Source organism: Cervus canadensis, chromosome 27 (assembly GCF_019320065.1).
Source record: "Cervus canadensis isolate Bull #8, Minnesota chromosome 27, ASM1932006v1, whole genome shotgun sequence".
Lineage (NCBI taxonomy): Eukaryota > Metazoa > Chordata > Mammalia > Artiodactyla > Cervidae > Cervus > Cervus canadensis.
The window spans coordinates 4250157-4259585 of NC_057412.1; the positions used below are offsets into that span (position 1 = coordinate 4250157).

The following is a 9429-nucleotide window of genomic DNA, read 5'->3' on the forward strand; positions in this document are numbered from 1 at the left end:
AAATCCATGGCTGATTCAAAGAATAAAAAAAAAATAAAAAAAAAAAAAAGAATCTGCCATAATGCAAGAGACACAGGAGACACAGGTTCATTCTCTGGATTGGGAAGTTTCCCTGAAGAAGGAAATGCAACCCACTCCAGTATTCTTGCCTGGGAAGTCCCGTGGACAGAGGAACCTGGCTGGCTACAGTCCATGGAGTCGCAAAGAGTCAGACGTGACTTAGCGACTACGCACACACACATTCTGGTGATTAACCAGGTATGGTACCCCCATCCCTATGGCCAGAGCCAAAGCCACACCCCAGACCACCGTGACGATTGCCTGGTATCAGAGACAAAAGTTTCATTTGTATAGCAGGGAGTTATTTTCCTCAATTTGAGAGTCACCATCTGCACATGGAATTTTATACACTTTCTATATCATATTTCAGAAAACTTGAATAGTAAAGCTTCATAATAATAAAACTTCAAAGCTTCAGCAGCATATATACTAAAAAAAAAAAAAAAATGGAACGATACAGAGATTAGCATAGCTCCTGTACAAGCATGACATGCACATTCATGAATCATTCCATATTAAAAAAAAATAAAAATAAAAACAAAACTTCCTGAAACACTTGTTTGAATAAGTAAGGATAGGGCCTTACAGCATATATTATAAACTGTCTGTCTGTTCTCCAATAATCCTGTCACATGTCCTTAATTTTAGAGACTCCTTTGTAATTTGGAGATTTTCTCACTCAGTTTTAAAGTCCATACTCAGGTTCTTTGAAATGTTGTCAATTTTAAGCCCTTTGGCTCAATTTTAATAAATTTTTTCATATGCAATGATGGAACCCAGAGAATGTCTATTTGAGCAGTGAAGTGATAAAGTGAGGAGGTACCTGAAGTAAATTATCTTTTAAATTATGTAATTCTTTCTTTCAGGTAAATGACTCTTCAGACCAAATAATATTTTCTACTTATTATTGTCAATAAATTAGTCAGTAAATAAAATATTTACTACATTCAAATGTTAACATAAAATCATGTATCATTTTTTATCTTGAGAGTTTTATTTAATTGTTACCATGACTTGATTCATTTCATGTGAGCATACCATTATATTATGCAATTAATCATTTTTTAAAAAAGAAATCAAAGTATTAACGCTGGGTTTTCCCCCATATTTCACCTTTTAGGTTCCCAAATCCTTAACTTGATTTTAAAATAGTCCTTGAGTTTTTTAAGAAAAGGTTTCTTGAAATAACAGCAGAAGAAATGTGTGGCATGGGTATCTCATATTTGCCTCTGTATTTGAATCAGTTGTGGTAGCATATGTTCTATTATAACATATATCTGAAAAATGTCTCTATATATTCATGAGTTTATTAGATTAAAAAATGAACAAACATGTGAAAATATTTTGAGTCTTACGGACCCCTTGAATTTGTCTTCAGTTCCCACAGGGGTCAAAAGATCACACTTTGAGAATTCCTGGTCTAGAGCAGGAATTCTTTAAATTTTAGGTGAGAAAACCATGGGACTTCCCTAGTGGTTCAGCGGTAAAGAATTCACCTGTAATGCAGGAGATGTGAGCTCCATTTCTGGGTGAGAAGATCCCCTGAAGGAGGGCATGGCAACTCAATCTAGTACTCTTGCCTGGAGAACCCCATGGACGGGGGCTACAGTCCATAGGGTCGTAAAGAGTCAGACATTACTGAAGCGACTGAGCACGCATGCAAGAAAACCATACCAGCCAATATTTTGAGGTTGAATCTCAAATTTGAATATAACAATTTTTTTTTTAATTTTTTTATTAGTTGGAGGCTAATTACTTCACAACATTTCAGTGGGTTTTGTCATACATTGATATGAATCAGCCATAGATTTACACTTTGAATATAACAATTTATCTCCAAACTTTTATATGCATTAATAACCAACAAATACTCATTAAGTACAAAACATACAGACTTGTTTATAAGAGAAATAATTTATTTTATGATAGATCGTGGTATAGGACATGAGGAAATTTTTGTTTAAAATTTTGTGAAAACATAGATTTGAAATTTATTTTCATATTCAATTTATTTTAAAAGTTTGAAAATAAGTTACATCAACCAAATCATTTTTACTTTTTAATAAATTTTAGTTCCACTATCTAGTTATGCAATTTGTTTTTTAAATTTGGCTAATAATTTAATACCCTCTTTAATTTCAGCAGTGTGTTTTTACAAATTAATTGAGAAGTTTTCTTTTTACAAATGGGGTCAAAACCCATTAAAACTGTTCATTTAGCAAAAACTTTAAAATGAATTAGAATATTCTACATTCACACTTTAATATTACATGGATGTCAGGATTTTATAAATGTTATACCCAAATAAAATTTAGTAGTGTCACAATAAAAATATTTTACAAAACATTTTACAAAAATTATTTTTACAAAGTAATCTTTTACAAAATGCTCTCTCCCAACACAGCAGCATGTTTGGCATATGTTAGGAGCTGAGTATTGAATGAATGAATGAATGAATGGCTGAACATGTGAAATGGACTTTATAATCAAAATGGTCTATGATAAACTTGCTCAGTCACTCAGCCATGTCTGGCTCTATGTGACCCCATGGACTGCAGCATGCCAGGCTTCCCTGTTTGTCCTTCACTATCTCAAGAAGTTTGCTCAAACTCATGTGCATTGAGTCGATGATGTCATCCAACCATCTCATCCTCTGTCACCCCTTTTGCCTCCTGCCCTCAATCTTTCCCAGCATCATGGTCTTTTCCAGTGATTCAGCTCTTCACATCAGGTGGCCAAAGTATTGAAGCTTTATGATAAAGAGATTTATTAGAAGGACATCCAGGTTCTTAGGGCTGCCTCAGGACTTTATATTTTCAATTTCAAGCTTGACACAAATTCTATATGAATGACATCAAGCAACTGAGAATATACCAGCAAATAGAAAACAGACACCTGGAAAACTCACAGAAGCACCACTTAAAATGTGGTTGTGGTCCTCTGTGTTCTAGGGAAACAGCGACAGACAACCCCATGCAGCTACCAGACTTCATGTGTGTTTTGAGCCATTTTGTTTGTGAGTTAAAAGGAAGTTGAATTTATTGATGAGGAAGCAATTAACTATGTCACATGGAAATTCAGCTTTAAACATGAGAAATATGTAGAGGGACAAAAACTAGGAAATAAAGGATGGAGGTAAGCTTTGGGTCAGTCAATCTCTTGGGATAGTAAATACAAGTTTTTATGTTACAGTCATCCATATGCAATGATGTGAAAGTGTATCATGTTTGCAAAGAGATTAAATTTATTAAAAGAAATACTTAGAGAACAAAAGGAAACTTTTCATTGCATTTAAGAAAAAAAATCTTTATGATCTTGCATGATGGAACCATGGAAAGATGAGATCTGAATTATTTTCATGATGGTTTAGATTTTGATTTAGATTGTTGCTATTTTGAAAAGACAGGATGAGATGAGTAAGCCCAACAGCAGAATCCATATTTCACAAGAGGACAAATAAGGGAGGTTTGGTGGATCTAGAGTTTTTCAGTAGAGTCTTTGTGACAAATATCTTCCATAGTAAGATGGGCAACAGCAGTCATATCCGTAGTCACCATATCCTTGATAGCCACAGCTAAACCTGTCATATTGGCAGCCCCATAGTAGTTGCCATAGTAGATCATGGTGGCAGGAATAGACGGTGCCAGTGTAGAAGAGGTAGATGGTTTCCTGAGTTTTAACATCACCATCTTCACATCATCTTCTACATTTCCTCAGTAGTAGGTGTGGCAAGTCACAGGTAGCGCTGTCTTCAAGACAGATTATTCTGCCTTAACCACAAACAATACCAACAAGAAGTTCTCGTAAATCCTTTATTTCATTAGGCATAGTGAAGCCTTCACAGGCAAGTTTACACTGCTGTTGTGTCAACAAGGTTTGCACAATCAAATCATGTGCTTTGAATGACAAATATTTAACTTGATTTGAAAGCCCTTTTTCCTTAAGGGCTCAAATTTAAATTTTGTCATGAAATTATATGAAATCACAGAAACTATGCAAACTGAAATTGATTAAAATTGTTTTGAGGTTATTAGTACCTTCAAGTTCACCTACCCACTGCAGTAGAGGAAGTCATTTTCTTTAGTTTTGAAGAAATAGAAACGCTAAAGTCAAAGTGACAGTTGCTCAGTCACGTCCGACTGTTTGCGACATCATGGACTATACAGTCCATGGAATTCTCCAGGCCAAAATACTGGAGTGGGTAGTCTTTCCCTTCTCCAGGGGATCTTCCCAACCCAGGGACTGAACCCAGGTGTTCCACATTGCAGGTGGTTTCTTTACCAGCTGAGCCGCCTGGTATGAGGTGTGTGATATTGCGCAGTATTTCTTTGTAGAAAAAATACGTTTTATTTTAAATGCATAATTCAGATAACATTTTTTGCAGAATACAACTTTGCAAGTGCACAAATATATTTCATTTCTCATGTTTTACCGAATTCTATTTTGACTCGATGTTTATCCATTATCTGTGCTCATGCTCAGTAGTGTCTGATGCTTTGTGACCCTTTGTACTATAGCTTGCCAGGCTCCTCTGTTCATAGGATTTTCCAGGCAAAAATACTGGAGCGTGTTGTCATTTTCTCCTCCAGGGAATCTTCCTGAACCAGGGACTGAGTTTGCATCTCCTGTGTCTCCTGCATTACAAGCAATTCTTTACCTGCTGAACCATCAGGTAAGCCCGCTATTTATACTGGCTGTCAAAACACTTATTCTTGGTTCTTCCAAGTAAACTCAATGAAATTCAATGACATTCTAGTTGTTAGGATTAAACTCAATTTTGTTAAAGGTTTTGCCATTCCTTCTGTGCCTTCTGAGGTGGACTTCAATGTGCACTGGTATGTTATTAGTTGAAAAGGAGTGTCTTAATCTGTCTCATGCTAATATCTGTGGATGGTAGAGTGGAAATTGCCACTTTGCATGGCCATAACCAAAAACTCTTCTGATCAGTCAGTTACCTACTATTTAGTGTTACATCTTTGTAGCTCTACAGCCAGAAAGGTCTTTTGTTGTGCTAGGGAAATCAGTGAGTCTGTACTCAGATCCACGTAGGTAGGTACCAACTGCTGCATTCTCTACTTGCCTATGATATGTTTGTTGAGTAACTCATGGGACTTGCTCATTCATAGTGTGATTTCCACTTTCAGATGCATAGTCTTAATACATGGTTTCCCTTCCCTTCAGCTTCAATGACACAAAAGGAGGACTTAACTATAGTTGAGTTCTCTTTATCAACTCAACATTTCTATGAACACCATTATCAGATGAAAGAAGTAGTAGCCAGTGTTAACCTAGTGCCTACAATGTGCCAGACACTGTTCTGAATGCTTGATACATATCAGCTAAGTCGATTCTCAAAATTGCTGTGTGGGGTAGGTATTACTTATCATCCCATTTGCAAATGGAAAACAGAGGCATACAGTTACAGTGGTCACTCAACTATAAGTGTTAGTTGTGGGTCTTTGCAGACCCATAGAATGTAGCCTGCCAGGTTCCTCTGTCCATGGCATTTTCTAGGCAAGAATACTGGAGTGGGTTGCCATTTCCTCCTCCAGGTCACCCAGCTATAAGTGATGGAAATAATATTTCAATCTGGAGAGCTGATTCCAAAAGTTTTAGTTTTATCTATTAGGCTCTGCTGACATCTGTGAAGTCATCTTTCTAAGAACACAAGTTTAGAGGGCTTTTTTACTTAATCCACGGGGTCACAAAGAGTTGGACATGACTGAGTGACTGAACTGAACTGAACTTTACTTAATCACTCAGCTCAGATTATTCATTGCATACAAAAATATATATGTCATAATTAATGTTTCTCATAGTCTAAGCAAGTTTACCAAGAACCCCTAGCCTACTAACATCATGAAAGTTACCTCTGCCAGTATCATTGTTTTAAATAAAATAAAATATCTATATTCACCTTTGAATCAAAACACAAATATTACAAATATGTTGAAATTTGAAGAAAACCCTTTCATGAAAATGCAACTTTATAAGTGAAATCACATAATTTTTTGTTTTCTGGTGATAGATTCAAGATATGACTTTAAAACTATGGAAACCATTTAAAATATAGAATTTAAAGTATAGAGTCATAAGAAGAAATATTAATGTAAGTGAGAAAGAGAAGTCCAGTTTTCTCAGACCTGGTGACCCGGAATTTCAAGCTACCGTAACTACAGTATTGGGTTTTGTCAATCGTCACATGAAGCTGAGTGATACCTTTTGGCTTTTTCATAGTAAGCCATCTCTTACATGAAAATAAGGAGAATTTCTAAGGGAAAAAAAAAAGTTTGGAGCAGCAGATAGAAAAATTCAAGGTTAAGGTAGCTTATCATGATGTATTGAATGCCATCAAAAGAATATATAATCATTGATTGTCTGGGAAAGGTTAGAATATTTACTCAAAATGCTATTTATTGTCGTAAATATTGGTTAGAAATGGATAATTTGAAGATCTTATATGAATAGAGTTTTGAATATGAGACAGTTTTTTCTTACTAATGGCTCACAAATGATTCAGGTGTGACTAAACATTAGCAAAGATCCTCAAGCCCGCTGAGGCCATGACTAAAAGCCAGGAATCAGCAAATCACTCAAACTGGTCCTGCAAATTAGCCAATAGCATTATGACTTGTGTAGTGATTCTTATCCACACTAAGTATATAGAAAAGGCCCTCTACAGGGAAGTTGTCCGGACTGAAGTCACCTATGCTCCTTCTTTGCCCACGGAACACCTCAACACTAATATCATGTGTGGCTACTATGAAAACTACTATGGGGGCCATGGCTACGGAAGCTGTAGCTACGGAGGCCTTGGCTGTGGCTATGGGTGCGACTCTGGCTATGGCTCTGGCTTTGGCTACTACTATTGAGAATGCCGTGGAAGAGTCTCCCCTTCTGCACCTGGACATCAAGATTCACTAGTTCTGAACCCTATATATTCTGTGTCTTTCCCTGGATGATGATTATCTTGTATCATGGCAATCTAGTACGGTCTGTTGTTGCCCGACCATGTAACCTACAAATTCCCTGAATTTACTCCATTAAATGGGAGATGGTGAAATTCACATGCGACCTCAGATTTCTGCTTTTGTTAGGATGATGGTGTCAAGAAATTGCCTTGACATTCACGCTGGAGCTTGCTTCTCTGTTGACCTAATAAACTTGTTCAGTCTAAACAGAAACCCTGGTCACTATGGCAGTTATTTGATTTTCAGTATTTCTGATAGTGTTTGTGTTTCAGTTTTTAAGAAAGCCAACAATTACTTTCTTGGGGAGCTATTTTTCTCTTATTATTCTTAGGTTAGTTTCATTGTCAGTTCAAATATAAGTTGTCTTAAGAAAGTAACTTACTTTCTGTAGACTTCAGTTTCCTCCTCTGTTTCTGAGGGAATAAGGTAAGTTATGTTGGAAAACTCTTAACACAAAGCCAGGTATCACTTCTGTCCATTTTAAAGGTACAAGAGATATAACATTAAGAATAATTTAATAATGAATTGCATCTCAAACTAGCAATAGATTGTAAAAATATTTGGCAGGCATGGGGGACTATAATATTAAGATAAAAACACTATTTCAGATATGGGCTGAAAAGCTTCAACATCTCATAATGTCCTAATTGAAGATGCTGGCTTAGCTGGGGTAGGATCCACTTCCAAGTTCACGTTGCTGTTGGCAGTTGCTTTTAGCTGTAGAAATGAAAGACTTATTTTCTTACTGGCTGTTGACCAGAGCCCCTTGCAGGATGTCTTCTAGAAGCTATTCTTGGCCACAAAAGACTGCCCATATTCCCTTCCCAAGTAAATTTCCAAACATGGGCTGCTTGTTTACTCAAAGTCAGCAAGGAGGAAGAAGACTCCAGCAAGAGAGGTAACACAGTCTTGTGTAACACAATCACATAATCACACATAATAATATATACTTACCATATTTTACTGTCTACAAATAAGTCACAGGTCTCATACTCACAGGGAGAGGATCACACAAAAATATTTACATCAAAAGGTAGGAATCAAAGGGGCAAGTTACCTACCACAGACTCAATGCTACACATTTTTCATACAAGAAATTAGGAAGTTGTTCACTTTCAGTGCTCTTTAACAATTCTTACAGTATTAAGATTTTCTTGTGCTTGAAAATTTGATAGAATTCTGAGACTTCATCTGACTCTGGCTTTTATGTAGGCTATTTTGTTAATAATATCCTCTTTTCCTTCCAAGGAAATTGGTACGTTTTTGATCTCTAAAATTCACAGTGTCCATTTTGGTAATTTGTATTTTGCTAGGAAATTATCCATTTCACCTTTTTTTCCAGATTTACAAAGTTCTGAAAAGTAGTTTCATATGGTGTTTCAAATTTCTTCCATTTTAATGTTCATTTTTCTTTTGCTATTTATTTTGTATGTGATTTCTCTCTTTTTTCTTCAAGTTAGCAAGTAGTTTATAATTCTGTTAATTCTTTCCAATAACAGCACTTTGGCTGGTTATTTAAGTCACTTCTTATTCTCATTACTTTCTGTTTTTTGATCTATTTTTTCCTTTTCTGGTTTTTTTGTTTCTCCTTTATGAGGTGTTCTGGCTGAAATATTGATTTTTCTTTTATTTTTAGTGATAAAGGTGTTTGGTGCTATGAAGTTTTCTTTAAACACTGCTTTAAATATTTCTCAAAGACTATTATGGATCATTTTCATTATTTAAAAATCTATAATTTCATTCATATTTCATCTTTTACCCCCCAAGTTTTCCTAATAGAAGATTTCTTATTTTCTAGGTTGTAAAAATCTCATTGTTTTCCCTATTGCTTGATTTTATTTTTAAAGGGATTTCCTATTCTTTCCTCTTCCCAGTAATTATGAGTTTTGTTGCATGAGGTAAAGAAGTATTCTTGCTTGTATTTCTACCCTACAAAAGATGCTAATTCTGTGTAACATAATATTAAATATATGATCAATTATGGTGTTTGTTCCGTGGGCGTTGGAAAAGAAGATTCACTTTATATTATGGGATGCAAAGATCAGTATATTATAAGCTTTACCTAATTGATTATATTGTTTAGGCTTTACTTATTATTTCTACTTTATCTGTCTTGTTCTGAGGAAAGTCATCCATTATTAGTGTGTTTTTATCTGCTTCTCCTAGATATAGTTAGATAGATAAATATAAATGATTCTTCATAAAGATAGTTTTTGTGTTTTTCATGTATTAAATAAAATACTCATAAGTTAAAAATATCTATTGCTTACTAGTGCTTTTAGAGAAAAATATTTGAAGTCAAGTTCCCAGTCTCTGTAATTTTCTTAAAGCAAAACAAGCAAGTAATTTTCTTAAGGTACTCATAAATATGCTGTGTAAATATTTAATAGAATTTACC

At 35.2% G+C, this 9429-nt stretch overlaps 1 non-coding gene across 1 annotated transcript; it reads left to right on the forward strand.

Annotated features, from left to right (window-relative positions):
* Positions 1-473: 473 nt before the first annotated feature.
* Positions 474-580, forward strand: LOC122429028. The gene has a single exon (XR_006265897.1). It is a non-coding gene; the product is annotated as a U6 spliceosomal RNA (small nuclear RNA).
* Positions 581-9429: the final 8849 nt, after the last annotated feature.